The sequence below is a fragment of the Mixophyes fleayi genome, chromosome 2, assembly GCF_038048845.1.
Source record: "Mixophyes fleayi isolate aMixFle1 chromosome 2, aMixFle1.hap1, whole genome shotgun sequence".
NCBI classification, from domain to species: Eukaryota; Metazoa; Chordata; class Amphibia; order Anura; family Limnodynastidae; genus Mixophyes; species Mixophyes fleayi.
The window spans coordinates 263151885-263166957 of record NC_134403.1 but is presented as its reverse complement, the minus strand read 5'-3'; the positions used below and the strand labels follow the sequence as shown (position 1 = coordinate 263166957).

The window sequence follows — 15073 nt, the reverse complement described above, 5'->3', positions numbered from 1 at the left end:
GTATGCCAACAATGGTCAAAAACCCAAAATTAAAATGTGTACCTTTATTTCTGCCTCATAACTTTAGCCAACCTTGGGTAGAACACACACCTTTAAAGTGTCTCTATACTCTGATTTCAGAGTTGTACTAAGTTTTCTAATAAATCGTGAATTGTGTATTTTGTATCACTTGTTGTCTATATGAAATGTATAAGAAAAGAGAATTTTCCCAATATGCTACAAAACAAACTATTCTCAATATCAAAAAATTGCTTGAGTAGGCTGATAATTAATAGTGATGTATATGGGTAAAACATGAAAACTGGTTAAGGGCTTCACCAGACCACTAGTGGATGAAACCTTTCCAGCCACTAAATAGTTAATAGAAACTTAGTCTGTGGACCTTACATCTGCTATTGCATATTAGCAACCATCTATTCCACCATAAGTCTGCCTGGAAGGTCGCTCTGTCACTGACCAATATACAGGAGGCGGCATCTCCTGCTCCCACATTCAGGTAACACGTGGCAAACACACACACCTGGGGGACAAGGGTTACACTAACAGAGTGCAGGCTTTATTTTCTCACCCTAAATTCGTCCCATGACGTCACGAGGCGCCTGCATTCTCCCCAGATGACGTACACGGCCTACCTGTCGACCATTAACTGTGATAAAGCGCCATCTTCCAGGATAATACCACTTCCGACTTCCGTAACATGGTGTCCCTATAGTTTCCGCTCGTCTAAAGGGGAAGCTTCCGGCTGGCGTCCATTTTAGAGGGATCACGAGGAGTAATATGATAAACCATAGAGAGGATGCAACTGATGGTGTAGAAGGGGCAGTACCTGCTATCTACACGCCTCAATGGTTCTTGGGCTCTCTAGGGATGACAGTTGTAGTGAGTTGCTATGACCAGTCCACAAACCCAAAGTGACTAAAATACTATTCTAGTGATGGGAGCTTGTGGAAGAATAATATTGATTTTCCTTCTCTTTAACTTCGAATATGTATGAAAAAAATGCATGGGTCACCAATTCAGTTTTAAGCTAAAATACACATGAGATACTTAGTAGGTAATAGAATATCTAAAACAATGCCAGATAAACGACATTAGTTCTGAGGCTGATATAAAAAGTATATTATTCTGTTAGTTACAGATAGAATAGAAAATTTGTAAATAACTTCAACAGGTCAACTGTCAACGAGCCCGGATAGCTCAGTCGGTAGAGCATCAGACTTTTAATCTGAGGGTCCAGGGTTCAAGTCCCTGTTCGGGCGACTCGTTACCTTTTTATTTATTTGTTTTTTTTACAGAATAGTGTTCTCCTTACTGTTGGTGTATATGATATGATGTATGATTACTACCATTTGAATTACAAAATCTGGCTAGACAGTTATAGTTTTAATTATACTGAGAGCTACGTCTGTTTACATATTGAATATATGCAGCACATGTATCATCTGAAAGTTACATAAACTGAAAAGTATATGATCTTAATATGCACTGTGAATAAATATATATATATGTTAAAAAATGCACAAAATATTACAAAATATAGTGTGATCCAAGCAAAAAAAAAAAATTAGAGTGCCGCCCGAACAGGGACTTGAACCCTGGACCCTCAGATTAAAAGTCTGATGCTCTACCGACTGAGCTATCCGGGCACTCGTTGACTTGATCTGACATTTAGGATAGTAGACAGAATTATTTTCTATGTAAACGTTCGTATTCTTGTTTCTAAATTTTATTGATTGTACATTGTTCTGAAATCGTTTTATGAAGTATAGGTTTTTAAATGTCAGTGGTAAACATTAAGTACAGAATTCCTTCCAGGAATCTTCTACAGATGACTATGACCAAAAGCTACATGGCATATTTGTAGCAAGAACAAGATTTATTTTTCCAACTGCAACTTTGTCATTGTATTTATTATAACTACTTTGTGGACAGAAAAAAAATAGTTTCCTGTCATTATAATCTATATAGATTATAATATATATTCTTCTATAAATTTTTGGGGATTCTTCATAAAGAATCATAGGAACATGGAAAGTACAAATTACACACAAAATAGTTTAAAAAAACAAACAAAAGTGCAACAATTTGTGTAGTATATTACATGAAAATATCATTATAAACTTTATGTTTGCTGTAGCTTTCTTGAAGGTGCTCCTTCATTGTCAAGCCATTTAAACTGATTTCCTACAGGTGTTTTAGAGGCACCACTTAATTATTATTGTTAATTGCATGTAAAAGTGGAAGATATAACCTAGTGAAGCTCATGAAAACATAGGTGAATAGGATTCACTATACATTTATATAAAGGGGCAAAGCTCTTTAAAAAGATACACTATCAATCTTCCCAAATTCCTGTCCAGGTCTGCCCAACTACGACCATGTTGTCAGACATGGTATTTGTATAATGGATTCTGATTTGGTAGGTTCCAATAGCAAGAACAGTCTTTAGTGAAAAAAATTGTATTGTACCTTTAAATACAGAGTTTAAGTCTCAGGATTTAAGTCCCAATGTCTAGGGGGTAAATGCATTAAACAGCGCTTTTTGAAATTCGCTGATATTCGGCGAGTTTGACAACTAAATTTAAAACGGCAATGTTTTAAAAGGGGAATCTTGCCTTTGAACACATTGCCATCAAAAATCATGGGGCCCAGTACATTAAAGCAGGCAGGGCCCCCGATGACTCCCCCCAACCCTCCCCCGATGAACCAGAGCCTTCTTTCTGACTGGGCATGATGGGCAGGTGCCCGGCGGCCCAGGGGGAAAGGGGGCCCAAGGCAATGAAAAAAAATCCTTTTGAAAAAAAGAAAAACTTACCTTTTGTGGTCACGATCCGGCTCCCTCCCTGGTTCCCTTTTCCGTGAAGGGGTCGGATACACACATTGTCTGGTCCTCTTCTCCCCCCCCCATACACACATTATCTGGTCCTCTTCTTCCCCCCCCCCCCCCCATACACACATTGTCGGGTCCTCCTCTCCCCCACCCCCCCATACACACATTGTGTGGTCCTCTTTTTCCCCCCTCCATACACACATTGTCTGGTCCTCTTCTCCCCTCCCCCCCCCATACACACATTGTCGGGTCCTCTTCTCCCCCCCCATACACACATTGTCTGGACCTCTTTTCCCTCCCCCCCCATACACACATTGTCTGATTGTCTGGAACTCTTCCCCCCCATACACACATTGTCTGATTGTCTGGACCTCTTCTCCCCCCCCCCCCCATACACACATTGTCTGGACCTCTTCTCCCACCCCCCATACACACATTGTGTGGTCCTCTTCCCCCCCCCCCTCCATACACACATTGTCTGGTCCTCTTCTCCCCCCCCCCCCACCCATACACACATTGTTTGGACCTCCTCTCCCCCTTCCCATACACACATTGTCGGGTCCTCTTCTCCCCCCCTCCCCCCATACACACATTGTCTGATTGTCTGGACCTCTCCTCCCTCCCCCCATACACACATTGTCTGATTGTCTGGACCTCTTCTCCCCCCCCCCCCCATACACACATTGTCTGGACCTCTTCTCTCCCCCCCCCCCCCCCCCATACCAGGGGCGGATCTATAAAAGTATCCTACCCGGGGCGATTTAGGCTCCGCCCCCTTTTTGACTTCAAGGCTGCCGGCAGCTGCACAATATGTGCAGGTCCGCTCGGCAGTGACAATGTGCTGCCCGGCTGCTCTGATTGTGTTTTAAACAGCAAGCCCCTGCTAGGGGGGGCGATCGCCCCGATGGCCCCCCCCTGGATCCGCCACTGCCCCATGCACACATTGTCTGGACCTCTTCTCCCCCCCCCATACACACATTGACTGGTCCTCGTCTCCCCCCCCCCCCATACACATTGTCGGGTCCTCTTCTCCCCCCCCCCCCCATACACACATTGTCTGATTGCCTGGACCTCTTCTCCCTCCCCCCTATACACACATTGTCTGATTGTCTGGACCTCTTCTCCCCCCCCCCCATACACACATTGTCTGGACCTCTTCTCCCCCCCCCCCATACACACATTGTCTGGACCTCTTCTCCCCCCCATACACACATTGTCTGGACCTCTTCTCCCCCCCCCCCCCCCATACACACATTATCTGGACCTCTTCCCCCCCCCCCCCTATACACACATTGTCTGGACCTCTTCTCCCCCCCCCATACACACATTGTTTGGACCTCTTCTCCCCCCCCATACACACATTGTCGGGTCCTCTTCTTTACCCCCCCATACACACATTGTCTGGACCTCTCCTCCCCCCCATCCACACATTGTCTGATTGCCTGGACCTCTTCTCCCCCCCCCCCATACACACATTGTCTGGACCTCTTCACCCCCCCCCCCCCCCACTCCATACACACATTGTCTGGACCTCTTCCCCCCCTCCCCCATACACACATTGTCTGGACCTCTTCTCCCCCACCCATACACACATTGTCTGGACCTCTTCTCCACCCCCATACACACATTGTCTGGACCTCTTCTCCCCCCCCCCCATACACACATTATCTGGACCTCTTCTCCTCCCGAAACACACATTGTCTGGACCAATTCCCCCCCCCCCCATACACACATTGTCTGGACCTCTTCTCCCCCCCATACACACATTGTCTGGACCTCTTCTCCCCCCCCATACACACATTGTCTGGACCTCTTCTCCCCCCCCCCACCATACACACATTGTCTGGACCTCTTCTCCCCCACCCATACACACATTGTCTGGACCTCTTCTCCACCCCCATACACACATTGTCTGGACCTCTTCTCCCCCCCCCCCATACACACATTATCTGGACCTCTTCTCCTCCCGAAACACACATTGTCTGGACCAATTCTCCCCCCCCCATACACACATTGTCTGGACCTCTTCTCCCCCCCATACACACATTGTCTGGACCTCTTCTCCCCCCCCCCCCATACACACATTGTCTGGACCTCTTCTCCCCCCCCCCACCATACACACATTGTCGGGTCCTCTTCCTCTCCCCCCCAGCACCATTTTCCCTGGGAAAATAAAAAAATACACTTACCATAAGCAGCCTCCGGGAATCCACTGTGAACCCTGTACAGCCAGTCCTATGCGGCCGCGTGATGTGACGTCGTGACGTCACGCGTGTGACGTCATGGCGGCTCCACCGGGGCTAAAAATAAATAAATAATTTAATATAATTTAATAGGGGGGGTCGCAGGGAGCCAGACCGGCCCACAATGCCATCAGCCCTTCTGGCATTTGCCAGAAGTGCCAGATGGCCAGTCCGGCCCTCCATATATATATACCTTTTCAGGTTCTGCTGGGCCTCCGCTCCATATGCTCTGTGTCAGCATTCCTCAGTGGTATTCCGCAGATCATCGCAGCACTCCACTCCAGCAGTGATAATTCTGCAGATCTTCCAGCTCTCCACTCCTCAGTGGTACTCCGCGGACCATTGCAGCACCCCACTCCAGCAGTGGTAATTCTTCAGATCTTCCATCTCTCCACTCCTCAGTGGTACTCTGCAGACCTCCACGGTGCCCAGCCACACCTATCATCCCTCTGTGTGCGACTACCGGTAATTCATTCGCTCTCTCTCAGTTCTCTGGGAACTTCTCTATGGGGCCGCGACCTGCAGAGTGGAAGCTGCTAAGTCCAAATTCCCTTGCGGGGATCTCTGGTGAATACCTTCCATTCTGTTAAATCCGCGCGCCTAGGTGAGGTCACACCAATCACAGCTGAACTGTAAGGATCCCAACTTCTCCTCGTTGGTACCGTGACACTGATTCTCTGGAGTCCTTTATGTGTTTGGCAATTCGCATTGATCAGCGAATAAATGAAAGAAGACTGGAAAAGGTATTTCGTCCGTAGAACTTTTTCTCTATCTCTAACTCAGGTAAGACAGGAAATACAAGGAAAGTTTATCTAGGCTTTTACCTTTTACAGAACAAAACTTCCTCCAGTTACTTGCACAGATTTCCCTGGCCTCTGGGATTGTTCATCTCCTAGCTTTTGTGGACAGTGGAGTAGATGGAAATTTACTAGATATATCTCTGGCACGGAAGTTTGCTGTTCCTACCTAACCATTAGAAGTTCCAGTACCTGTTTGCGGTTTGGATGGGCACCTACTTTTGGGGGCGGAAGCATGCTAGAGAGTACCAGCTCTGTTACCCTGACAGTGGGTGCACTCCTTAAAGATTTCCTTTCATTTTATCTTATTCATTCACCCACATGCCCTATGGCTCTGCGGTACCCATGGCTTATCAACCTGTTCTCAACAGGAGAACTGGTGGCATTGGGGAAAGACTGCCAGGGGACATGCTTAGCAACATCTGTTAAGGATGCTATGGCTTTGGTCAAACCAGGTCTCACACTACTGCTGCAATATCAAGATTTTGCTGATGTCCAAACAAGCTGCAGATACACTATCACCACATCGCCCGTATGACTGCACTATTGATATTCAGCCTGGATGTAAATTTCTTAAATCTCGTTTATATTCTCTTTCCATGGAAGAGACCGAAGCCATGGAGCACTATATTTCTGAGAACCTGAAAAAAGGGTTCATTAGACCTTATTGATCTCCCCTTGGTGCCGGATTTTTCTTTGTCAAAAAGAAAGATGGAGATTTATGACCTTGCATTAATTAGAGGTCTGAATCATATCACCATTAAAAACAAATATCCTCTGCCACTGATTTCTCAGTTGTTCAATCAGTTTAGAGGTGCTTCTGTATTTTCAAAGATAAATTTACGTGGCGCATATAATTTGATACGCATTTGGAAGGGTGACGAATGGAAGACCACTTTTAATACTCATTCCGGACATTACAGGTTTTGTGTTATGCCATTTGGCCTTTTTAATGCACCAGCCGTGTTCCAGGACATGATCAATGATGTACTACGTGATTATCTGAGTAAATTCGACATAGTGTATCTGGATGGTAACTTGATCTACTCCATATCTTTGTCTCAACACCGTGAACAAGTCCGTTTGGTACTACAGAAACTCAGAGAGAATCATTTGTTTGCCAAGTTGGAGAAATGTGACTTTGAAGTCTCCACTGTGACATTCTTGGGGTATTTCATTTCCGCCAACGGATTTACAATGGATTCAGCCAAAGTCCAAACCATCATTGATTGGAGCCTTCCTTGTAACCTAAAAGCCATCCAAAGGTTTCTCAGGTGTGCCAATCCTTTACAGGAGATTCATTCGCATTTTTTCGATAATTCTGGCACCTATCACTCAATTGACTAAGAAAGGAGCTGATCCAGGGGTATGGCCGCCAGAAGCTGTAAAAGCATTTTGAGAATCTCAAAAAGGCCTTTGTTTCTGCTCCCATCCTTAAACATCCAGATGCAGAGCTACCTTTTATAGTTGAAGTGGATGCTTCTGATGTTGGTGTAAGGGAAGTTATGTTACAAGTGTCCAGTTCTGATGGTAATTTACACCCCTGTGCATTCTTCTCTAAGAAATTCTCAGCTGCAGAGATTAATTATGATGTGTGGAAATCGTGACTTGCTGGCCATTAAATGGGCATTCGAAGAGTGGAGACACTGGTTGGAGGACACAAAGCATAGCATTACAGTGTACACAGATCACAAAAATCTCCAATACATTGAGACTACCAAGAGGTTGAATTCAAGACAGGTGCGCTGGGCTCTTTTCTTCTCTCGATTTAGTTTTGCTATCACATATCGCCCTGGTTCTAAGCCTTTAAAGGTGGATGCCTTATCCAGAAATTTCCTACAGCAACATGATGATCCCCTTTATAACACTTCTATCATACCTTCTGAAACCATTGTCTCAGGGTTGACTCAGGATTTGGCAACCCAATTACAGGCAGTTCAGGATCAGACACCAGCATCCATGCATCCCAATTTGTTGTTTGTGCCAGTAGCTCTGAAACAGTTTGTGTTGTCTCAGGTCCATGACAGCACAGTGGCCTTCTTTGAATAAAGACATAAGAGACTTTGGTCCTGCAAAATTTGTTCCAGGGTAAAAACACCCAGAGATTTACCCATAGGACAGATGATCCCTTTACCCATGCCCAGTGTTCCATGGACCCACATTTCCATGGATTTTATTGCGGATTTGCCTTTGTCTAAAGGGTGCAATTGTATATGGATGATAGTTGATCGCTTTAGTAAGATAGCTCACTTTATTACGTTACCGAAGCTACCTTGTGCTAAATCCTTGGTATACCCACTAATATTGTCTCAGACAGAGAAACTCAATTTGTGGCCCAGTTCCTTGCTAGACATTCAACTGAGTTTTTCATCAGCCTATCACCCCCAAACTAATGGACAGACGGAAAGGGTAAACCAGTCTTTGGAACAATATTTCAGATGCTACATCTCTGAATTACATGACAACTGGGTAGAATATCTGCTATGGGTGGAATTTGCCTACATAATTTCACCACACTCTTACTCTGGTTAAACCCCATTTTTCTGCATTTATGGAAGACATCCCAAGTCTGTTTCATTTTCTGATATCATCCACCCACCCTGAGATCGAACAAATTGCTTGCTCTCTGAAAAGAATATAGAAAATAATAATCTCATTAAAGAAAGCTGCATCTCGAGCCATGTTATTTAACGATCGCTTAGAGACATCCTTATGAATCCAAGTAAGGGGACAGAGTATGGCTCTCCACTAAGAACATCAGGATCCGTCAGCCTTCTGCACGATAATTGCATATATGTGTACCCAGCTTAATGATGTCCAGGACAGTGAAATAAGAAGTGTAGTGGCAGGCTGAAGCATGTGATTATATTTATGCATACTTGTCAACTCTCCCGGAAAACTCGGGTAGGTCTCCCGGACTCCCGAGAGAGCAGGCAAGTACCCCACAAACGTCAACCTTCTGTCAAACTGACGCGATTCGCGGTGAATCGCGTCATTTTGGCCCCGCCCCTGCTACAAAACGCTATTTTGTCGCAGGTGCTGGGCCAAAATGCCACGATTCACGGCACCCTGCCCCTCCCGCCCTCCAACCACACCCCCTTGCCCGGGATCTCCAGGAATTAAGTTTTAAAAGGTTGGCAAGTATGTATTTATAAAACAGAGACAAACTCCCCCAGCACACTGCTATAGCCAGCAACAGATCTGCTATTTCTACTGTAGATAAAAATGCAAAAATCTCAGTTGCACACATTTGCCTGAGAGGCATGTTGGTGTCAGTAGCTGAGGGGGAGTACTGACATTAGATTTGGAGGTCTCTGGGGTACCTCTTTGGTAAGTTAGCTCTCAATTTAAAAACACATATGTATGGCCCAAATATATGGGACTCTCATTGTTTAGAGTAGGACCACCCTATTAGCAAAATCACCTTGGCGTGGTGGGTGGCTTCAACATACATTTGCAAATGTGTGCAACTGAGACTTTTGCATTTTTATCTACAGTAGAAATAGCAGATCTGTTGCTGGCTATAGCAATGTGCTGGGGGAATTTGTCTCTGTTTTTTCCTTTTAGGATAACCCCACCCTTTCATGCACCTGTTATAGCCTATAAATTGATTTGAGCAACTACCAGTTCTTTATTTGTCTGAGAGGCATGTTGGTGTCAGTAGCTGAGGGGGAGTACTGACATTGGATTGCTATTTGGAGGTCTCTGGGGTACCTCTTTGGTAAGTTAGCTCTCAATTTAAAAACACATATGTATGGCCCAAATATATGGGACTCTCATTGTTTAGAGTAGGACCACCCTATTAGCAAAATCACCTTGGCGTGGTGGGTGGCTTCAACATACAATTGCAAATGTGTGCAACTGAGACTTTTGCATTTTTATCTACAGTAGAAATAGCAGATCTGTTGCTGGCTATAGCAGTGTGCTGGGGGAATTTGTCTCTGTTTTTTCCTTTTAGGATAACCCCACCCTTTCATGCACCTGTTATAGCCTATAAATTGATTTGAGCAACTACCAGTTCTTTATTTGTCTGAGAGGCATGTTGGTGTCAGTAGCTGAGGGGGAGTACTGACATTGGATTGCTATTTGGAGGTCTCTGGGATACCTCTTTGGTAAGTTAGCTCTCAATTTAAAAACACATATGTATGGCCCAAATATATGGGACTCTCATTGTTTAGAGTAGGACCACCCTATTAGCAAAAGCACCTTGGCGTGGTGGGTGGCTTCAACATACATTTGCAAATGTGTGCAACTGAGACTTTTGCATTTTTATCTACAGTAGAAATAGCAGATCTGTTGCTGGCTATAGCAGTGTGCTGGGGGAATTTGTCTCTGTTTTTTCCTTTTAGGATAACCCCACCCTTTCATGCACCTGTTATAGCCTATAAATTGATTTGAGCAACTACCAGTTCTTTATAAGTATGTATTTATGGCAGGTATCAGAGATTGTTTAACTGTGCATCACTTTGTGAGAAAAATACTTAAGGGTTAATGTATCAAATGGCACTTTGTGCGACAGATAAAATCCACTGCACATCGCCATCAATTCCTGGAGGTTTGGTGCCTCAAAATGCAGAATTTATCATCTAATTGCATCATCCACCAAGAAACTTTCTATCGGATATTTCAAGTCACACGCAATTTAAACATCACTAGAATTAGAAAAGGCTGGCTGTTCCTCCATTTCTTTGATAGGGTTGTGAGAAGTTAGTGCATAGGAGAATAGGTGAGTGTTTGGAGCGTTTATTTGTGGATGATAAGTGCTGCTCTAAAATATTATCTAAAAATGGTCTTGTTATCTTTTTCTGTTTTGTGTGTCTTATGTATTATGTTTTTTGGGGTTTTGTTTGGTGCTGTCTGTGTTGTTCATGAGAGAGTGTTGAGTGAGTACTATTTGTGTTAGTCTAATTCTTTAAGTGTGGTATTTTGTTGGTGATAGAGTGGGAGAGGAGACTGGAGTGGAGGATGCTAGACAGGGGCAACAGTTAGAGCAGGAAGAGGCAGAGGAGGTACAGGAGGAATTGGAGGAGGCAGGTGAGGGAAGCCAGGTCCAGAAGACAAAAGCAGGCTTGAACATCCAGCTTTCCCATGACAAAAACTGCGTTTTAGTATTAGCAATTGTGCCCTGCTATGAGTAGATTTTAGGCAGCCAGGCTAAGACACTGTGAGGCGGCAGTAGCATGTTTGCATCACAGACTACCTGCACATTCAAGGAGTGGTGGTGGTGGTGGTTGATAAATACCCCTCAGAACAAGTTGTCTTAGCACTATATGAGTACAATCTATAGCTCCCAGAGCATTTGGAACTCCAGAGAGCCTTTAGAAATCTACATTGAGTTCATACCACTGTCGCTCATGGCTGGGGAAGCATACAACATGCAACAAGTTTTTTAAGGCATGTATCACTACAGTCAAATGCCGTGAACATGTCGCCTATTTGATGTCCACATCTCTGGAGCCTGTGGCCTTAAAGTGAACAGCACCTTACAGCCCAGAAACTGCATGGGACCATGATGTATCTGGTTGCAATTCTACTCTCACCTGCTCATAAAAATTCAGGAGATTGATGCGGTTCAGGTGAAATATCTGCACTACCTCCTAATCAGACAGGGACCCCAAGTTCAAATGGACCCTAAAAGACCATGGTCTGAGCGCATCCGCGGAACCCGATGCTAGTGCATCTCCTTCTCTTTCTTCTCTTCCTTCCTCCTTTCTGCCACATGGACAACAATAACAGCATACTGTCAGGCACCATCCCCACTGATCCCCTGTAAGTCGGGGACAGACGCCTGCCCCCGAGCCATAGCGCTCTGTTGCTAGCAACAGACGCGCTGCGGCTTTCGGCCAGCTATATTGTCAGGTGCATGCGCCCTGCCACCGTCCCGTTGCCTAGCAATGGGACGCTACTGTGTCTCCTACGTGCCGCCCTCTGGCTCTTCCTATCAACTGCTACCTGCCCCTATTTAAACCTGGCTCTGGTGCCATGAGGGTGCCAAAGTAACAGGTTTTTGACCTTGTGTTCCTGGTTTCCCTGCTCCTAGTTTCCTGATTGTGCTCCCTGTGGTTTCCTCTCTCGTTGTGACCCGGCTTGGTCACCATTCCTTCATCTGTATGACCCATATTGTTCCCGCGACCTCGGCTTGTTGACCATTCCTCTGGATTCTCCCTGGTACCTTGCATTCCTGATTGGCTTGACCCGGACCATCTGACTCTTCTACACTACACAGGCAACTGGCTAGTAGGACCACGACCTGTGTACCCTGTGCAGCGAAGTCCACACCTCCTTGCAGGGGTCCCTGGCGAATACGTTAGACTCCGCACCTGCTAGTTCAGTATTGCTAATACCGGTTAGTGTCCTGCTCTTTGTAGTCCTCAATAGGCCTACGGCCTGACACATACATTCTAAAGCATGTACGTATTGCAAATGCACCATCTTAACCGCCCACACAGGCATACAGAATTTGGGCCCTTTTCATAGACATCATCTCAATGTCCTGGGTCAGTAAGGAGAGAAAAGTGGAAAAAAAGGAGTAGGTTTGTACCTTGGCAAAACCATATTGCATTGGAGGGGTAAGTTTAAAATGTGGGGACAGATTTATATTTGGGGTAGGATATGTCCTAGATCAACTTTAAATTTCAGTGTAACATTAAAGCTATCAAATATTTGTGTGCTACATGAAAAAACAGCTGCTGTTTTCCTTACGTGCAAAATAATAAACTCATTTGCATCCCTTGCATTGTAACATGGTTTGTCCTATATCAAATTTACTCTTTTTTTGCCTTACTTTCCTTAATGACTCACACATTACCGCTTATTAAGGTAAGGAATCTCCACTCATTTTCCTGCCCAGTTCTATTCTATAGGGTGCAAAGAAAAATGAGCGGAGACAAATCGCCACAGAGTGCCTTCACAGACCATTCCAGGGGAACTCTGCGGCACATTGGTTACAATTGAAACCCCTCAATGTCTCAGAACCTTACACCACCATAGGGTCACTCATTCCACATTCACTGGCCTCATTTCTAACTACTTTTTTTACCCTATGTTTTCCAATTTTGATTTCACTTGGTATACTTAATAGGCCATCAATGCTTACTACAAATTTTGAATATCTTTTTTTTATCTTATGTACCGGTATGTTTCGATTTATTTTCGGAAATCCACATTTTTTTCTTTCAGAAAACCTAAATTTTCTAAGGCCAGGATTAAGAAATTTAAATAAAAACAAAAAACAAAAGCAAAAAAACCCATTTTATTCAGAATTTTAAAGGCTTTTTTATTTGCTATACCACATGACTAGGTTTGAGGAAGTCAACATTTCAAGGCCATTAACTCAAAATTTTAAAACCAATTTACCAATAAAAGTGACTTCAAATATTGGGTCTCAAAGGGGTCTTATAATTTTAGTAATTTTTGCTTATTGTAGAATATCACTTTTTGCATAATGCACTTGATGTCAAAGTACATTATGAAACAAATGTAATAAGGAGGTGGAGATTGTATACACTCTGTTTTGAGTTGTCATCCAATAATAAACACTTTTAATTGTGCTTCACTGATCTTTAAGTTAACCTTCTGATGAACAGAATGTGTACAACTTCCACCTGCTAAGACACAGTACATTAAGTACATTTAGACAGAGATGACAATTTTTCGAATGTTGCAATAAACAAAAATTACTAAATATATAAAATCATATTGAAATCCTAAAATTAAATTTGGTATGGACAATATTAAATTATCAATAATAAACACAATTGATTTGACAATTTAAGACCCTCTCTTAAAGCACTAAATGCATGCAGAGAATAAAAGTAAAAAGATATGACAAGGTAATTTGCATTGAATGACTTGACATAGTGGAGCTACATGACCCCAACTCAGAGTCACAAGGACCTTGTTTTCTAGCCAGCTCCAATCTACATGTGCAATTTCAGCAGGGATTCTAAACTGTAATTGTGCTCCTTTAGCATATATAGGAGGGTGACTGCCAACCTTAGCCACCACACTTGCATGACAGTCCTGCTTCTCCTCCTCCTCATAGGCAAACCGAGGGGGGTTTCCCAATGCCTGGAAACCCCCTCCAAGCCTGGGGCACTGTAAAATTGAGGTGGCTGGACCCTGCCCCCGCTTCACACGGCTCTGCTTGAAAAGGGAGAGCTGCGTGCACCTAACAGTAGTGCACGCAGCATTGATCGCTCCCCTCTTTGTTGGTTGGGGGAGGACGGAAAACATTAAAAAAATTAAAAATTAAAAAAATACACGACCGTAGCGCCGACGCCCCTCCTCTCTGCACTGTCTGCACTGAATGTCGGGCATGACGTCATCACACCCGACGTTCAGTGAGGAGCGGCGCAGAGAGGAGTCGACAAGAAGACAGAAGAGAGAAGATAAGATGATAACAAAGAAGCCGATAGAAAAGGTAAGTGAAGGAACAGAAGCAAGGGGGGAGCATGGCAGAGTGAAGGGGTAGTAAAGGCAGCATGGCAGAGCGTGAAGGGGAGCCAAAGAAGCATGGCAGAGAGTAAAGGGGGACCAAAGCAGCATGGCAGAGAGTGAAAAGGAGCAAAGACAGAATGGCACAGTGTGAAGGGGGAGTACAGACAGCATGGAAAAGTGTGAAGGGGGTAGCACAGATAACATGGCAGAGTGTGAAGGGGGAGCACAGACAGCATGGCAGAGAGTGTGAAGGGGGAACACAGACAGCACGGCAGAGTGTAAACGGGGAGCACAGATAGCAAGGCAGAATGTGAAGGGGGAGCACAGACAGCATGGCAGAGTGTGAAGGGGGGCCAAAGCAGCATGGCAGAGTGTGATGGGGGCCAAAGCAGCATGGCAGAGTGTGAAGGGGGGCCAAAGCAGCATGGCAGAGTGTGAAGGGGGCCAAAGAAGAATGGCAGAGAGTGAAGGGAGGCCAAAGCATCATGGCAGAATGTGAAGGGGGAGCACAGACAGCATGCAGAGAGTGAAGGGGGAGCAAAGACAGCATGGCAAAGAGTGAAAAGGAGCAAAGACAGAATGGCACAGTGTGAAGGGGGAGTACAGACAGCATGGAAAAGTGTGAAGGGGGTAGCACAGATAGCATGGCAGAGTGTGAAGGGGGAGCACAGACAGCATGGCAGAGAGTGTGAAGGGGAGCCCAGACAGCATGGCAGAGTGTGAAGGGGAAGCACAGACAGCATGGCAGAGTGTGAAGGGGGAGC

At 44.8% G+C, this 15073-nt stretch overlaps 2 protein-coding genes and 2 non-coding genes across 4 annotated transcripts in view; 2 read left to right on the top strand and 2 right to left on the bottom strand.

Annotated features, from left to right (window-relative positions):
• MDM4 (MDM4 regulator of p53) overlaps positions 1 to 711 on the bottom strand; it is a 35779-nt gene extending 35068 nt beyond the window's left edge. The window contains exon 1 of the mRNA XM_075196086.1: positions 569 to 711. The gene's annotated coding sequence lies outside the window, so the exon portion shown is untranslated. The remainder of the gene's footprint in view (positions 1 to 568) is intronic.
• Positions 712 to 850: 139 nt separating this feature from the next.
• The window catches only part of PIK3C2B (phosphatidylinositol-4-phosphate 3-kinase catalytic subunit type 2 beta), a 114730-nt gene continuing 100507 nt past the window's right edge, over positions 851 to 15073 (top strand). Inside the window, exon 1 of the mRNA XM_075196085.1 lies at positions 851 to 911. The gene's annotated coding sequence lies outside the window, so the exon portion shown is untranslated. The remainder of the gene's footprint in view (positions 912 to 15073) is intronic.
• TRNAK-UUU (transfer RNA lysine (anticodon UUU)) lies at positions 1187 to 1259 on the top strand. The gene has a single exon. It is a non-coding gene; the product is annotated as a tRNA-Lys (tRNA).
• Positions 1574 to 1646, bottom strand: TRNAK-UUU (transfer RNA lysine (anticodon UUU)). Its single transcript has one exon. It is a non-coding gene; the product is annotated as a tRNA-Lys (tRNA).